This window comes from Balaenoptera acutorostrata, chromosome 3, assembly GCF_949987535.1.
Source record: "Balaenoptera acutorostrata chromosome 3, mBalAcu1.1, whole genome shotgun sequence".
Lineage (NCBI taxonomy): Eukaryota > Metazoa > Chordata > Mammalia > Artiodactyla > Balaenopteridae > Balaenoptera > Balaenoptera acutorostrata.
The window spans coordinates 148,214,031-148,233,062 of record NC_080066.1 but is presented as its reverse complement, the minus strand read 5'-3'; the positions used below and the strand labels follow the sequence as shown (position 1 = coordinate 148,233,062).

Here is a 19,032-nt window from a genome sequence, read left to right as displayed (position 1 = left end):
CATGTGTGTGAAACTTTTGAAAGCTGTAAAGTATTATAGAATATAAAGAATCTTTCATTCAATTACAAAAAAAGAATATGAACAGAGTCCCTCATGAAAGGACAGCCCCTCAAACCTGCACTCTGGACAGATAAAGGACCCAAGTTCACATTATCCTTGAAAAAGGAAACCCTCAGCCAAGAAACTAAAACTAAAATGCTTAGAATTGGTCAGTTCTGTTGGAACCAAGCAGAGCTGATCATAAAACTGTTTTACCATGCAATGGTAAAACTGCTTTATCATGCAGGAAACATGCAGGACTCCCACGAAGATCACTCCCAAGAAGAGTGCTCACAAACGAATGAAAACAAAAACCCTAAAATCAATAATAATAGCTCACAGAGCCAGCAAAAAAATATCTATAACTGAGATCTGAAAGAGACTTCAAAGTAACAACCAGGGAAATTCAGGAAAATAAAATCCCAAACATGAACAGGAGGCAACAAAAAGTAGAATTTCTAGATATGAAAAAATCTGTTAAAATTTTTAAAAAACTCAATAGACAGGTTAAACAGCAGATCAGACATACAGAGAGAGAGAAAAAGTTACTGAATTGAGGATAAATCTGAGGAAGTCACCCAGAACGCATCACAGAGATAAAGAGGTAGAAAATGTAAGAACAGAGACACAGAGGATGGATTGAGAAACTCAATATCCACATAATGAAGACTTGGAAGATGAAGGAGGTCAGATTTGGTACAGTTCTCTGAGCCCCAAGTTGGAGAAATTAAATATATCAAAAAAAAAGACTTGTATAAGAATATTCATTACAGCTGTATTCATAACAGCCCCAAACTGGGAACAGCCCAAGTGGTATACCTACACGGAATGCTAACCAGCAATAAAAAGGAACTTATTACTGATACATGCAGTCTGGATGGATCTTAAATGACATAACACCGAGTGAAAGAAGCCAGATATAAAAGAGATACTGTATAATTCTATTTATATAAAGTTCTAGAACAGCTAAAACTAATCTACGGTAGAAAAAAATATGAACAATAGTTGCCTCTGGGAGAGGTGGGTACAGGGAAGAGACATTTAAGCTGAGCACCGAATGACAAAAAAAGCCAGATATGACAAATTCTAAGGAAGAGCATTTCAGGCATGAAGGAACTTTCTGGAACTGTGGTAAAGTTTCATGTCTTGATGGAGGCTTGTGTTACGCAAGTGTATGCAATTGTCAAAATTCAGGGATATTTCTGATTCTTCTCCTGTTGGCCCAACTGAAGAATTAATGACTGCTGGTTCATTCATTGTCTATCTTTCCCACTAGAATGTAAACCTCATGAAAATAGGGACCTTAACTGGCTTCTTCATTTATATATAAATATCTCCAGCACGTATAGAGACCTTAACTGGTTTCTTCATTTATATATAAATATCTTCAGCAAGTAGCACAGAACTGATAATAATAAATATTTATTGAATGAATAAAACTCAATTCAAGGTATTATATGTTAACATTTTATGATAAATATTTCTTTTTTAAAATAAATAAATAAATGGATTTATTTATTTATTTTTGGTTGCATTGGGTCTTCGTTGCTGCGCGCGGGCTTTCTCTAGTTGCGGCGACTGGGGGCTACTCTTCTTTGTGGTGCACAGGCTTCTCATTGCAGTGGCTTCTCTTGTTGCAGAGCACAGGCTCTAGGCACGTGGGCTTCAGTAGTTGTGGTTTGCAGGCTCAATAGTTGTGGCTCACAGGCTCTAGAGCGCAGGCTCAGTAGTTGTGGTGCATGGGCTTAGTTGCTCCATGGCATGTGAGATCTTCCCGGACCAGGGCTCAAACCTGTATCCCCTGCATTGGCAGGTGGATTCTTAACCACTGCGCCACCAGGGAAGTCCTATGATAAATATTTCTAATTCAATTATCAAAATTACAAAAATCCGTTTATTCATGTGAAACAAAATTGTTTTCCCCTTATTGAGCCTTCATACTATAAAGAAGCAGTATGGTTCAATACTGGGTTAGGAGTGAGAAAAATCAAATCTTGTGTTATAGACTGCATGTTTGTGTCCCTCTGAAATTCATGTGGAAATCTCAACCCCCAATATTTGGTATTAGAAAGTGAGGCCTTTGGAAGGTAATTAGGATCAGATGAGGTCAAAAGGCTGGCACCCTCGTGAATGGGATTAGTGCCCTTAAAAAGTCACAAGAAAAAAAAAAAGAAAAAAAAAAAAGTCACAAGAGACCTTGCTTCTCTCTGACCTCTGCCATAAAAGGATACAATAAGATGTTGTTGGCAGTCTGCAGCCCAGAAGAGAACTCTCATCAGGACTCAACCATGCTGGCAATCTGATCTCAGACTTCTAGCCTCCAGAACTGTGAGAACTGCTGTCTATAAACCACCCAGTCTGTGGTATTCTATTACAGCAGCCCAAACGGACTAAGACACCTTGCTAAGGACTTGCTTGGGGATCCAAAGCTTTCAGTGCTTCACTATCTTCAGTGACTGAAAGGATCTGCCATTCTTTAAAAAAAAAAATTGTATAAAACAACAACATCAAACCGATAACAATGGTTACCTAAGGGTAGTAGGGTTATAAATAGTTTTGATTTTTCAAATTCTATACGAGTATGTACATATTCATAATTAGAAAAATATAAGTTTTTTAGCGGTGGTTTTTAGAGATAGGCAACGTAAATATCCCACTTAACATTTAAGACATATGATTATATTCCTGAAATAAATCTCATTTTAATGAATTAAACAAATATGTTAAAATGTTTAGAGAGTAGCATAAAGTAGAGGATAACAACATGAGCCCTAGAGTCAAATATCCTGAGTTCAAATCCAGCCTCTGCCAATTGCTAGCTATATAAACTTGGGAAAATTACTGAACTTCTCTAAGCCTCAGTTTCCTCCTCAGTAAAATGGGAAGGATAGTACCTACCATGTAGGATTATTGTGAGACTTAAGTAAGATGATGAAAATACTCAGAATATTGGCTAGCACATTAGGGTTAAAAAAATGTTAGCTATGACTACTACTGAGGTTCGATAAACCACAGTACTATTAAAGGAAAACAAAGAATCATAGAGTTAAAATTTAGAAGCCAAATTCAGCTCCCACACAATTCAAGATTTCTTTCCACGGTAATCCTGACAGATCATGACCTTATCTCTACCTGAATACGTCCAGGAACAGAGTTCATCACCTTAAGAGGCAGTTTTTGTTGAAAAGTCCTTGCATTCTGTAAAAGTTCCCTATATAGAAACTGCTCTCCTTGATGTTCAGTCTGGCCTCTGAAATGACAAGTGTTTACTCCCTCCTTAGAACTTGTAAAATATGTGAAGATAGCTCTTATGACTCCCCTTAGTACATTCTACTTAACCCAATCAGCTTCCCGTGACCTAGTTTATAGACCACTTGCCATCATGGCTAGATCTTTCTGAATGGCTCCAAGCTTGTCAAAGTATCTCTTAAATGTGGCACCCAGGTCTGTATTCAATACTTGAGACATGTTCTAATTGACGTGGACTACATTGGTTCTATTACTTCCCAGGGTCTGGACCCTATATTTTATTAATGATGGATGAAATGATAGGTTTTTGAATAGCAGAATCACACTGATGACCCTCATAGAGTTTGTGGTAAATTAAAATTCACTGAAATCATATTGAGTTCCCCATTTTATATACTTGTAATTTATACTTTGCACTTAAATCCAAAATTTTACATTTCTTTCTTCTAAATTTCCTCTTGTTTGTTTCAGCCAAACACTTTACCCTTTGAGACCAATTTTCATCTTGATTGTGCCTCCCCTCCCAACTTAAACATGTTTTTGTATAGAAAAGTGAATTTCTGTTTTCAAAGAAAATAACAGCATCTAACATGTGTTTTTATTAATTCATTTTTCAAATTTATTTTTGTATTTCAAACTATCTCCATGGTTAATAACACTAAAATGAGGTTACGTTACAGTAGAAAAGTTGAAAAAACAGAGTATTATTGATTTGCTTCCATTGAGAAGGGCTCCCTCAGACCTAGAATTCCCAGGCTATCAGGTTCCTACTTATTCTTTATCACGTGTGGCCTGAGAAAAAGAAAGGCCTCACAGGGAGATTGAAGGAGCAAGTGGGGTACCTCCATAGGAGGGAACTGTTGGCAATATTTAAAAAACTTACTAATTCATTTTTATATGGAGAGATTTTGTGTGGGTTTTTTCCCAGCCAAGGGATTCATTCAGCAAACATGTAAATAGCACTTTCAATAAACCAGACATTGTGCTAGACTTTGGGTAAAAAGAGTTAAATGGCACAAGCTGCTTTCGAAAATGCAGGATTCAGAAAAGGAGAAATGCGTGTATTGAACAAGCTGCAATTTGGTGAGGAAACACCAGCAACAGAAGCACACACGAGTACAGGGATGGCAAAGAGGAAAGAGTAGGGAGATTATTAAGAAAAACACTCGCTGAGAGCAATAAGCACTGAGACTGGTACTGGTGTTAAAAAATGACCAAACATTCTCCAGGTGCACAAGGCAGAGGGAATAGCATGTGCAAGGATACAAAAGGCACGAAGACTCGTGGTACTGGTGAAAGAGTACAAGCAAATTTAACACATACTGTAAGTGTAAAATACCGAATTTTGAAGAATTACTCTTTAAAAAAAGTAAAAAATATCTTACTGATAATTTCTATATTGATATTTTAAGGTGACCTTTTTTTATTGTAGTAAAACATACATAACACAAAATTTACCAGTTTAATCACTTTTAAGTGTAACATTCAGTGGCATAACTGCATTCACAAGGTTGTGCAACCGTTGCCACTATCCATTTCTAGAACTACTTCATCATCCCAAACAAACTCTGTACCCATTAAACAATAACTTTCCATTCCTCCCTCCCCCAACTCTTGGTAACCTCTATTATACTTTCTATCTCTATTAATTCCATATTGATTTTTTATATCTTTTTTTTTTTTTTTGCCATGCCACGTGGCTTGCAGGATCTTAATTCCCTGACCAGGGATCAAACCTGTGCCCCCTGCAGTTGAAGCGCAGAGTCCTAACCACTGGACTGCCAGGGAATTCCCGATTTTTTACATCTTACGTTGAAATAATATTTTGGATATACTGGGTTAAATAAAACCTGTTAAAATTAAGTTCACCTGTTTCTTTTTATACTTTTAATGTGGCTACTAGAAAGCTTTAAATTATTATGGGGCTCACATTATATTTCTACTGGATAGCACTGTGCTAGAGCACAATGTGCAAGTAAGGAAACAGAGAGGGATGATGCTAGAAGGAGTAGATATAGGTCAAGTTGTGAGGAGCCTTCTATTACCCTGAAAGATAAAACCTTATAGGTAATGGAAAGCCAATAACAGACTTATAAGAGAAGTGACAAGTTCAGGCTCCTATTTCAAAGAACACCATGGTAGCAGTGTGGGTGCTGGACTGGAGGAGGCCAAGGGTAGAGGCAGGGAGACCCGTTAGAAGACTCACAATAGCACGGCCAAGAGGGAAAGAAGATCCAAATCAGGGCAGAAGAAGGCAGAATGGAAAAGGACAGTTCTTATCAGAACGGAGGCATTGGAATCACCTGGATTAGTAAACAAGTCACAACTTTTACAACTTAAAATTCTGAAAGTTTGATGAATATAAAATCAATAGCTTTCCATACCCATTACAAAAATATGAAGAAAATCCCATAGCAATATAAGCTGTTTTAAAACTACAAGCAACACGTTTTTTGTTTTATTTATTTGTTTATTTATTTAGTTGCTCCAGGTCTTAGTTGTGGCACGCAGGGTCCTTAGTTGCAGCTTGAGGGCTCCTTAGTTGCAAACTCTTAGTTGCAGCATGCATGTAGGATCTAGCTCCCTGACCAGGGATCGAATCCAGGTCCCCCACGTTGGGAGCATGGAGTCGTAACCACTGTGCCACCAGGAAAGTCCCACAAGCCACATGTTTTTAAACAACAACCACATGTACACACACACAAACCTAGGTGTAAACTCAACAAGAAATGTTCAAGACCAATACGAAGCAAAACAGAAAGCTTTACTGAAGATATAGAAGAAGACTGGAAGAGCAGAGATATATTATAGCAGCTGTCACTTACAGAGCACATATCATGTGCCAGGCTCTTTACATGCATACTCATGTATACTCATATATACATTACTCATTTAATCTTTTCAACAACTCTCTACAGAAGGTACTATAATTACCCTATTTTTCCTTAATACAGAAGAGATTGTTTTACAGAAATACTCAAAATAATGTAGTAAATTAAATGCAAACTTAATATAAAAAAAACGTTTTAAAAAATGAACTGACAGACAGCAGAAGCAAGAACTACAATCCTGCAGCCTGTGGAACAAAAACCACATTCACAAAAAGACAGACAAGATGAAAAGGCAGAGGGCTATGTACCAGATGAAGGAACAAGATAAAACCACAGAAAAACAACTAAATGAAGTAGAGATAGGCAACCTTCCAGAAAAAGAACTCAGAATAATGACAGTGAGGATGATCCAGGACCTTGGAAAAAGAATGGAGGCAAAGATTGAGAAGATGCAAGAAATGTTTAACAAAGACCTAGAAGAATTAAAGAACAAACACCTAGAAGAATTAAAGAAGAAACAGAGATGAACAATACAATAACTGAAATGAAAAATACACTAGAAGGAATCAATAGCAGAATAACTGAGGCAGAAGAATGGATAAGTGACCTGGAAGAGAGAATGGTGGAATTCACTACTGTGGAACAGAATAAAGAAAAAAGAATGAAAAGAAATGAAGACAGCCTAAGAGACCTCTGGGACAACATTAAACGCAACAACATTCGCATTATAGGGGTCCCAGAAGGAGAAGAGAGAGAGAAAGGACCTGAGAAAATATTTGAAGAGATTATAGTCAAAAACTTCCCTAACATGGGAAAGGAAATAGCCACCCAAGTCCAGGAAGCACAGAGAGTCCCAGACAGGATAAACCCAAGGAGAAACATGCCGAGACACATAGTAATCAAACTGGCAAAATTAAAGACAAAGAAAAATTATTGAAAGCAGCAAGCGAAAAACAACAAATAACATACAAGGGTACTCTCACAACGTTAACAGCTGATTTCTCAGCAGAAACTCTACAAGCCAGAAGGGAGTGGCATGATATATTTAAAGTCATGAAAGGGAAGAACCGACAACCAAGATTACTCAACCCAGCAAGGATCTTATTCAGATTCAACAGAGAAATCAAAAGCTTTACAGACAAGCAAAAGCTAAGAGAATTCAGCACCACCAAACCAGCTCTACAACAAATGCTAAAGGAACTTCTCTAAGTGGGAAACACAAGAGAAGAAAAAGACCTAAAAAACAAACCCATAACAATTAAAAAAATGGTAATAGGAACATACATACCGATAATTACCTTAAATGTGAATGGATTAAATGCCCCCACCAAAAGACAAAGGCTGGCTGAATGGATACAAAAACAAGACCCATATATGCTGTCTACAAGAGACCCACTTCAGACCTAGGGACACATACATACTGAAAGTGTGGGGATGGGAAAAGATATTCCATGCAAATGGAAATCAAAAGAAAGCTGGAGTAGCAATACTCATATCAGATAAAATAGACTTTAAAATAAAGAATGTTACAAGAGACAAGGAAGGACACTACATAATGATCAAGGGATCAATCCAAGAAGATATAACAATTATAAATCTATATGCACCCAACATAGGAGCACCTCAATACATAAGGCAACTGCTAACAAGCTATAAAAGAGGAAATCAACAGTAACACAATAATAGTGGGGGACTTTAACACCTCAGTTACACCAATGGACAGATCATCCAGACAGAAAATTAATAAGGAAACAGAAGCTTTAAATGACACAATAGACCAGATAGATTCAACTGATATTTATAGCACATTCCATCCAAAAACAGCAGATTACACTTTCTTCTCAAGTGTGCATGGAACATTCTCCAGGATAGATCACATCTTGGGTCACAAATCAAGCCTTGGTAAATTTAACAAAATTGAAATCATATCAAGCATCTTTTCTGACCACAACGCTATGAGATTAGAAATCAATTACAGGGGAAAAAAACGTAAAAAACACAAACACATGGAGGCTAAACAACACGTTACTAAATAACCAAGAGATCACAGAAGAAATCAAAGAGGAAATCAAAAAATACCTAGAGACAAATGACAATGAAAATACAATGACCCACAACCTATGGGATGCAGCAAAAGCAGTTCTAAGAGGGAAGTTTATAGCAATACAAGCCTTCCTCAAGAAACAAGAAAAATCTCAAATAAACAATCTAAGCTTACACCTAAAGGAACTAGAGAAAGAAGAACAAACAAAACCCAAAGTTAGTAGAAGGAAAGAAATCATAAAGATCAAAGCAGAAATAAATGAAATAGAAACAAAGAAAACAATAGCAAAGATCAATAAGACTAAAAGTTGGTTCTTTGAGAAGATAAACAAAATTGATAAACCATTAGCCAGACGCATCAAGGAAAAGAGGGAGAGGACTCAAATCAACAAAATTAGAAATGAAAAAGGAGAAGTTACAACAGACACTGCAGAAATACAAAGCATCCTAAGAGACTACTACAAGCAACTCTATGACAATAAAATGGACAACCTGGAAGAAACAGACAAATTCTTAGAAAGGTATAACCTTCCAAGACTGAACCAGGAAGAAATAGAAAATATGAACAGACCAATCTCAAGTAATGAAATTGAAACTGGGATTAAAAATCTTCCAACAAACAAAAGTCCAGGACCAGATGGCTTCATAGGTGAATTCTATCAAACATTTAGAGATGAGCTAACACCCATCCTTCTCAAACTCTTCCAAAACATTGCAGAGGAAGGAACACTCCCAAACTCCTTCTATGAGGTCACCATCTCCCTGATACCAAAACCAGACAAAGATACTACAGAAAAAGACAATCACAGACCAATATCACTCATGAATATAGATGCAAAAATCCTCAACAAAATACTAGCAAATAGAATCCAAAAACACATTAAAAGGATCATACACCATGATCAAGTGGGATTTATCCCAGGGATGCGAGGATTCTTCAATATACGCAAATCAATCCATGTGATACACCATATTAACAAACTGAAGAAGAAAAACCATATGATCATCTTAATAGATGCAGAAAAAGCTTCTGACAAAATTCAACACCATTTATGATAAAAACTCTCCAGAAAGTGGGCATAGAGGGAACCTCCCTCAACATAATAAAGGCCATATACGACAAACCCACAGCAAACATCATTCCCAGTGGTGAAAAACTGAAAACATTTCCACTAAGATCAGGAACAAGACAAGGATGTCCACTCTCGCCACTATTATTCAACATAGTTTTGGAAGTCCTAGCCACGGCAATCAGAGAAGAAAAAGAAATAAAAGGAATACAAATTGGAAAAGAAAAAGTAAGCCTGTCACTGTTTGCAGATGACATGATACTATACACAGAGAATCCTAAAGATGCCACCAGAAAACTACCAGAGCTAATCAATGAATCTGGTAAAGTTGCAGGATACAAAATTAATGCACAGAAATCTCTTGCATTCCTATACACTAATGATGAAAAATCTGAAAGAGAAATTAAGGAAACACTCCCATTTACCATTGCAACAAAAAGAATAAGATACCTAGGAATAAATCTACCTAGGGAGACAAAAGACCTGTACTCAGAAAACTATAAGACACTGATGAAAGAAATTAAAGATGATATCAACAGATGGAGAGATATACCATGTTCTTGGATTGGAAGAATCAATATTGTGAAAATGACTATACTACCCAAAGCAATCTACAGATTCAATGCTATCCTTATCAAATTACCAATGGCATTTTTTACAGAACTAGAACAAAAAATCTTAAAATTTGTATGGAGACACAAAAGACCCCGAATAGCCAAAGCCGCCTTGAGGGAAAAAAACAGAGCTGGAGGAATCAGACTCCCTGACTTCAGACTATACTACAAAGCTACAGTAATCAAGACAATATGGTACTGGCACAAAAACAGAAATATAGGTCAGTGGAACAGGATAGAAAGCCCAGAGATAAACCCACGCACCTATGGTCAACTAATCTATGACAAAGGAGGCAAGGATATACATTGGAGAAAAGACAGTCTCTTCAATAAGTGGTGCTGGGAAAACTGGACAGCTACATGTACAAGAATGAAATTAGAACACTCCCTAACACCATACACAAAAATAAACTCAAAATGGATTTGAGACCTAAATGTAAGACCGGACACTATAAAACTCTTAGAGGAAAACATAGGAAGAACACTCTTTGAGATAAATCACAGCAAGATCTTTTTTGATCCACCTCCTAGAGTAATGGAAATAAAAACAAAAAAACAAACAAACAAAAAAATGAATTGACCATCAAGAAAGTGAAAAAACCCATGGGATGGGAGAAAATATTTGCTAATCATAGATCTCGCAAGGGCATGTATCTGGACTATATAAAAAACTCTTACGGGACTTCCCTGGTGGTGCAATGGTTAAGAATCTGCCTGCCAAGGCGGGGACACGAGTTCAATCCCTGGTCCAGGAAGATCCCACATGCCGTGGGGCAACGAAGCCCATGTGCCATAACTACTGAGCCTGTGCTCTAGAGCCCACATGCCGCTACTACTGAGCCCACATGCTGCAACTACTGAAGACCACATGCCTAGAGCCCCTGCTCCGCAACAAGAGAAGCCACCACAATGAGAAGCCTGCACACCACAACAGAGAGTAGCCCTTGCTCACTGCAACTAGAGAAAGCCCGTGGGCAGCAAAGAAGACCCAACACAGCCAAAAAACAATTTTTTAATAAAATAAATTTAAAAAATTAAAAAATTCATAACAATAATAAAAAGACAAATAAACCAATTTAAAACAGGCAAGAATCTGAATAGACGTTTCTTCAAAGAAGATATACAAATGGCCAATAAGCACATGAAAAGATGCTCAACATCATTAGCTATTAGGGAAATGCAAATCAAAACGACAATGAGATACTACTTCACACCCACGAGGATGGTTCTAATTAAAAAGACAGCTAATAAGTGCTGGCAATAATATGGAGAAATCAGAACTCTCATACATTGCTGATGTTGACAGAAAATAGTACAGCTGCTTTGGAAAATAAGCTGGCAGTTCCTCAAATGATTAAACATAGAGTTGCCATATGACCTAGCAACTCCACTCCTAAGTATATATCCAAGAGGAATGAAAACACATGTCCACCCAGTAGTTCACAGCAGCATTATTCATAATAGCCAAAAAATGGAAACAACCCAAATGTCCATCAGCTCATGAATGGATAAATAAAATGTAGCATATCCATAATGGTATGGGTTGAATTGTGTTCCCCCAAAAGATATGTTAAAGTCCTAACCCCCATTACCTACAAATGTGACTTTATTTGGAAAAGGCCTTTGCATACCTAATTAAGTTAAAATGAGGTCCTGCTGGAGTAGAGTGGGCCCTTAATTCAATATAACTTGTGTCCTACATGAAGGGGAGAAGAGACACAGAGATAGACTTGCACAGAGAGAATTACCATGCGAAGATAGACACTCTGGGATGAAGGCCATGTAAAGAAAACAGAGGCAGAAGTTGTAGTTACACAGTTGCAAGCCAAGGAATGCCAAAGAATGCCAAGGATTGCTGGCAACCACCAGAAGCTAGAAAGAGGCAAGAAAGGATCCTCCCCTAGAGCCCTCAGAGAGAGCACAGTCCTGCTGACGCCTTGATTTTGGACTTTATAGCCTCCGGGGCTGTGAGAGAATACATTCGTTATTTTAAGCCACCCAGTTTGCCTCACTTCGATACCATATCCCTAGGAAACAAATACACCATAGGATACAATTTTATTCACCAATAAAAAGGAATGAGTACTGACACATGCTACAACATGGGTGAACCTTGAAAACATTATGCTAAGTGAAAGAAGCCAATCACAAAATACCACAAATTGTATGATTCCATTTATACAAAATATTTAGATCTATAAAGGCAGAAAGACTAGTGGCTCTCTAGGGCTAGGGTGTTGGGGAATGGGAAGGGGAGTGACTGCTAATAGGTATGGGATTCTTTGGGGGATGATAAAAATGTTCTAAAATTAGGTTGTAGTGACGGCTGCATAACTGTGAATATACTAAAAATCACTGAACTGTACACTTTAAGCAACAAATTACATGAATTACATCTCAATAAAGCAACTTTAAAAAAAACTACTTGAGGACTTCGCTGGTGGCACAGTGGTTAAGAATCCACCTGCCAATGCAGGGGACACGGGTTTGATCCCTGGTCCAGGGAGATCCCATGTGCCGCAGAGCAACTAAGCCCATGCGCCACAACTACTGAGCCCGTGTGCCACAATTACTGAAGCCCACGTGCCCTAGAGCCTATGCTCCACAACAAGAGAAGCCACCGCAATGAGAAGCCCGTGCACCGCAACGAAGAGTAGCCCCTGCTCGCCACAACTAGAGAAAGCCCGCACACAGCAACAAAGACCCAATGCAGCCAAAACAAAACAACACAAAACAAAAAAAAAAAACAAAAAAACTATTTGACAAGCTGATTCTAAAATTAATCTGGACAATTGTAAGACTACCCCGAAAACACTGATTAAATAATGAGTATGTGAGCTGATAAAGTATATGACGTACAATAAAATAACAATAAAAATAATCATGAGGACTATTTACACTACTAGATATCAAAGTATAATATATATTTGATATAGAATGTTATGGTATTGGTCCAGCAAAATAGAAAACTAGGACATAGAACAGAAGAGAGTCCAGAAACAGACACTATGTGGGTGAGAAATTAGTACATGATAAATGTGCCATTTTAGATTAGTGGGTCAAGAATGGACTGATATTCAGAGTGATATTGTTTGGAAAGAATAATAAGGCACACACCATTTTCTCTCTCTCTCTCTCTCTCTCTCTCTCACACACACACACACACACACACAGGAATTAGAGAAAAACTCTACCATATAACAACTTACAGGAGAAAACATACTCATAAGAGAAAACTCTGCCTCAAGGTAGAACAGGGTTTTTCAACCTCAGCACTACTGACATTTTAGGCCAGAAAAATTCTTTGTTATAGGGGCTTTTCTGTGCATTGTAGGATGTTTAACATCATCCCTGGCTTCTACCCACTAGATGACAACCAAAAAATGTCTCGTGACATTGCCAAGTTGCTCCTAGAAAGCAAAATAGCTCCCATTTGAGAACCACTGGGATAAGGAATGAAAGCCACAAAATACAAAATACACATAGTAAAAGACTGATACATTTAAACACAAAATTTACAACTTTCGTTCTACAAAGATGCCATATGGTTAAAAGATAAGTAACAACTTTAAAAGATAGTATGTTGGGAATAAATATTTCAAATATATATGAATGATAAAAGATTAATATCCTGAATATATAAAACACTACCATATATAAAAGACAACCCAACAGAAATGAGACATTTCTCAAAAGAGGTAATACAAATAACCAACAATCATGAAAAGATGCTCAATCTCACCAATGACTAGGGAAATACAAATTAAAACACCAAATTAGAGTCATTTTCCACCCATCAGATTGGCAAAAGTAAAAAAGATTGATACCATCAAATGTTTAAAAGAGCTGGGGAAATAGGTATTATTATACACTGTTGGGCAGTTTGGCATTAAACGTCCACTAATTCCACCTGCAGGTTTCTATCCTTGACAAACGCTCACACAGGCACACAGACGCAGGTGGAAGGATGTTCTCTGCGACACCGTGCCTAATGGTGAAAAACTGTAAGCAACCTATGGTATCTCACATACAATGGGATCTTAACACACTCTGGAATTTACAGAGCAGGTAGAACGAATATGCTAGATGTCTACATATTGACAAAGAAAAAGTTCCAAGACCCATTTTTAAGCATAAACGTCTAGTTGTTGAAGAGGTACAATATGCCACATTTGTAAAAGTTTAACACAAAATCTTACATACTTATATGTACAAACACATATCAATAAATGTAAAGACAAAGAAATAGAAAAAACACCCGAAACTGATAACAGTTTTTACTTGGGGTCAAGAGATTAAAGAGGAAAAGATGGAGATGTAAAGAGATAGGTCAAAGAGGATCTATTTTGTTTAAATTTTTGATATGATTGTATGCATGGACTACAACCAAAATAAATATAGAAGAATAAATACATTTTTTAAAACAAACTCAACTTGACCAAAATTTATAATTCCTTCCCCCTCTTAAACCTCTTTTCTCCCGTACCTCGTAATCTAGATATTAACAAAACCTTTCAGTGCTGTTCCTTCTACCCTTGCAATGCAACTAAAAAAATACGGTATAGTGTTTTCAAGGAATGGGTATCTAAGGGAGTTTGCGTCCATTAATATATTAAAGGTTTATAAAGGTTTGGGTTTCGTTTATATTTTAACGAGCAGATATCAATTTTGTAATAAATAATCATTAACGTTCTGGTTCTGATCTATTCCAGGGATGCGAAAAGGGAAAGAGGTGGCTGCCAGCAAGGCCCGGAGCAGCGGGTGTGGTCTGGGAGGAAAGAGGTGGTAACAATGGGGGCGGGGGACGAATGGAGGGGACCAAACTCTAACTGTGGACGCGTGCAACACGCAGCGCCCAAGGAGTTGCCAGATGCTGCGAGCGGTGCTTCCGTTTTAGCTAATTGGGTCAAGAAACCACGAAGGCGAGGGGCGGGAGGTGGTGGGGTGGTGGTGGGATGAATTGGGAGACTGGGATTGACATATATACACTAATATGTATAAAATGGATAACAAGAACCTGCTGTATAAAAAATAAATTAAATTAAATTAACAACAACAAAAAAAGAAGCCACGAAGGTTTGGTATGTACTCCTATAGAGAGCAAAAGGGGGTCCGAAAAGGCGGCCAGGGAAGGGCGTGGGAGGCCGCGGACCGAGGTGAGAGCCCTCGGAGCATACCTGGGTGCTGAACCGCCCCCGCCACGGGCGAGCGGGGCGGGGAGAGAGGCAGGGCCAAGTCGCTTGGGGAAAACGAGGTCCCCGCAAGCAGTCGCCCCCGCACACGGTGACATCGCCAGCTTCCTGAGCCCTCTGCTCAATCCGCGCTGGAAACCCCCTCCGCCACTCGCACAAGTCTGGAGAACAGCCTCGCCGGCCCCTGATCCTCGCTTACCTGCGGCCCTGGACCCCACCGGAACACCTGCGGCGCCTCACGTTGAAGAACTGGAACCTCTGTGGCCACCTGCGCGCACCCACCCGAATCCACTAGGACCGAAACCACTTCCGGTCCTGTGACGGGCTAAAGGGACAACCCCAGTCGGGGTGTACAAATGGACGACGCCATCTTGTACGGAAGCAGTCGGGGGCAGCTGGTGCCTCCCGAGTTTCTCCACTGTTGAACAAAAGATTTGTTAAAATTGGAAAGCCTTAACATCTTTTCGGATAAGTGGTGTTTTTGTTTTTGTTTCCGGGTGATATTTTTGTTTGTTTTGGTTTTAAAGAAAGAAGCCTCTGGAACCCTTACAAATGCAATCTGGGACATCTAACTGTCCTTACTAATTAGCTCCAGTAGTGTTTCTCCACTGCACAGATTTTCTTAACTGTTAAATAATGAAGGTAAATAGAAGAGACACTTGTTTAAATAATGTATTCCTCATTAGCAGCGCATTTTATACTATAGCCATTATAATAATTTATGCCATCTTTTACAATAACCACAATACCTTCCATTTATATTTAAAAACTTTCATTCATCCAGTCTTTATCAGCAGCTGTTATTTGTGAGGCAGCTAATGTGTGCTATGTGCTGTTGCTTTGTCATAGAATGTGTAAAATAGGAGAAATGAGACGTGCATAAACGATATAAGGGATAATAATAGCTGCCATTTGATGACTGTGATCACAGTGTGCTAGGAACTTTGCAAAACGTTTTACATATTTTATCTCATTTAATATTCATAACCTCATGAGACAGTAGTATTATTAGTACCTCATCACCAACCCATCTGAAGAATGTCCACAAGCTGATCACTCACACCCACAATCCCTTTCCCACACCCTGTCTTTAAAAACCTTTCCCTGAAAGCCATCGGGAAGTTCAGATCTTTTGAGCCCTAGCTGCCTGGACCCTTGCTTGGTGTCTTGCAATAAATGCTGCACTTTCCTACACCACAATCCAGTGTCAGCAGATTGGCTTTACTATGCGCAGGTGAGCAGACCCAAGTTTGGTTGGGTAACAAACGTAGTGATTACTCTTAGTGGAGTAGTGACTCTGGAAGAGAACATGGGGAGGTTCTTGAAGTGCTAATAATGTTCTGTTTCTTAATCTGAGTGCTGGTTTACATGTGTGTTCAGGTTGCATATTTATGGTGGGTTTCTGAATGCATACAAACATCAATAAAAAGTGATGGTTTTTGGGGGGGGTTTTCTTTGTTTTTTTTTTTTTTTTTTTTTAATGAAAATAAAGGAGTGAAAAGTTTATAAGCCCAAAGAAGAAAAAGAACAGTAGAGGAGATAATAGCAGTCAAACAAATATCAGTGTAATTTTAGAGGATAGAAATTAGATTAGAATGGAAGGATATATCATTTGAGGGATCCCATAATAAACTGTCTACATCCATAAGCAATCACCCTACATTTAAGGCCCAGTCAACAAGCCCCATCTATGCATAAATAGTTTCCAGTCAACTTTTTAGTACTTCACTCTGTCTTAGTCCCTTTGGACTGTAATAACAAAATACCATTGACTGGGTGGCTTATAAACAACAGAAATTTATTTCTCACAGTCCATGATCTAGGTGCTGACAGATTTATTGTCTGGTGAGTGCCTACTTCCTGGTTTATAGACAGCTGTCTTTTCACTGTGTCCTCACTTAACCAAGGGTAGGGAGCTCTCTTGGGCTTTCTTTTTTTTCTTTTTTTGCCACACCACGCAGCATGTGAGATCTGAGTTCCCCAACCAGGGATTGAACCTGCATCCCCTGCATTGGAAGGATGCAGTCTTAATCACTGGACCACCAGGGAAGTCCTCTTGGGCCTCTTTTATAAGGCACTAATCTCACTCATGAGGGCTCCACCCTCATGACCTAATCACTTCTCAAAGGCCTCTGCCTCCTGATACCATTATGTTGGGAGTTAGTTTTCAACATATGAATTTTGAAGAGACACAAAACATTCAGCCTATAGCACTCTTAAATATGAAAAGACATCCAAGACTCACCAGTGATTGCAGGATTGTCTCCAACACCATTAATTAACATTTACTAAGGAACATGTATAGAACTCTGCACCCAGTATTTTGAGCACACACATACTTTAAAAACAAAGATTTAAGAAAATTAATTTTGATTTAGACCATTGAGCAACTTTCTACATACTGAAATAAAAATGCTATCATACGGATCTCATTTTCTGACCACATTACAATTAAGTTAGAAATCAATAATAAAATGATTGTTTTTAAAGCTCCATATATTTGGAGAATTTTTTAAAAAAAATCTTAGTAATTTAAAGCTCAGAAAAGAAATCCCAATGGAAATTTATAATATTAGATTTGAGAAGTAATAATAAATACTATACATATATGAAAATTTATAGGATACATGTAAATTGATAACCTTATATGCTTTTTACACTAGAAAATAAGAAAGACTAAAAATCAATTACATAAGTGATCAGCTAATACATTAGAAAAAACAAAAGAATAAATCCAAAATACTAGAAGGAAGAGAATAACAAAAATCAGAGAATAAATTAATAAAATAGAAAAAGATGCTATTCATATGGCCAACAAAACTAAGGTTAGATCTTTGAAAACACTAATGAAAAAAGTTCTGTGAGATTGATCCAGATAGAAGAGAAATAACAACAAATAAATAATACTAGGATTAGAAGGGGGAACATAACAAAATACAGCAGAGATATAAGAAATTAGAAAATATAATGAACGACTTTATGCCAAAAATTTATTAGACAAGTGAATGAAGAGACAAGCCACAGACTTGGAGGAAATATCTGCAAAACACATATCTAATAAAGGACTGTTATACAGAATACAGAGAGAACTTCTGAAACTCAACAACCCAATTAAAAAGTGAGCAAAAGATCTGAATAGACCTTTCAAAGAAGTTATATGATATCCAAAATAAGCATGTGAAAAGATATTCAACATTGTATGTTATTAGGGAATTGTAAATTAAAACAATAATGAGATATCAGTATTTCATTGATTCTCTAAATTCTGTTAGAATGGCTAAAATCCAAACACTACAATGCCAAGTGCTGACAAGGATATGGAGCAACAGGAACTCTCATTCATTGCTGGCTGGAATGCAAAATGGTACAGCCACTTCTGAAGATACTTTGTCACTTTCTTAACAAAGCTAAACATAGTTTTGCCATACAGTCCAGCAATCATGCTCCTAGGTATTTACACAAATGAGTTGAAAACTTAATCCACACAAAAACTTGCACACAAATGTTTATAGCAGCTTTAGTCATAAATTGAAAGCAACCAAGACATTCTTCAATAGGTGAATAGATAACAAAACTGTATTACATTCATACAGTGGAATATTATTCAGTGATAAAAAGAAATTAGTTATCAACCCATAAGAAGATGTGGAGGAACCTTAAATGCATATTGCTAAGTGAAAGAAGCCAGTCTGAGAAGGGTACATACTGTGTGATTCCAACTACATTATATTCTGGAAAAGGCAAAACTATGATAACAGTAAAAAGATCAGTGGTTGCCAGAGGTTCCTGGGGAGGAAGAGAGGGGTGTATAGGTGGAGCACAGAGGGTTTTTAGGCCAGTGAATCTATTCTGTATGATACTGTAATGGTGGATACATGACATTATGCATGTATTAAAACCCATAGAACTGTGCAACACAAGGAGAAAATCCTAAACTATAGACTTTAGTTAGTAATAATGTATCAGTATTGGTTCATCAATTGTAACAAACATA

At 37.7% G+C, this 19,032-nt stretch overlaps 1 protein-coding gene across 7 annotated transcripts in view; it reads right to left on the bottom strand.

Annotated features, from left to right (window-relative positions):
- EXD2 (exonuclease 3'-5' domain containing 2) overlaps positions 1–19,032 on the bottom strand; it is a 99,202-nt gene that overhangs the window by 48,619 nt on the left and 31,551 nt on the right. For 3 of the 7 annotated variants that reach the window (XM_057543823.1, XM_057543822.1, XM_057543821.1), the window contains exon 3: positions 15,238–15,456. The exons of the other annotated variants lie outside the window; for them this stretch is intronic. The gene's annotated coding sequence lies outside the window, so the exon portion shown is untranslated. The remainder of the gene's footprint in view (positions 1–15,237; positions 15,457–19,032) is intronic. 7 annotated transcript variants of the gene reach the window in all.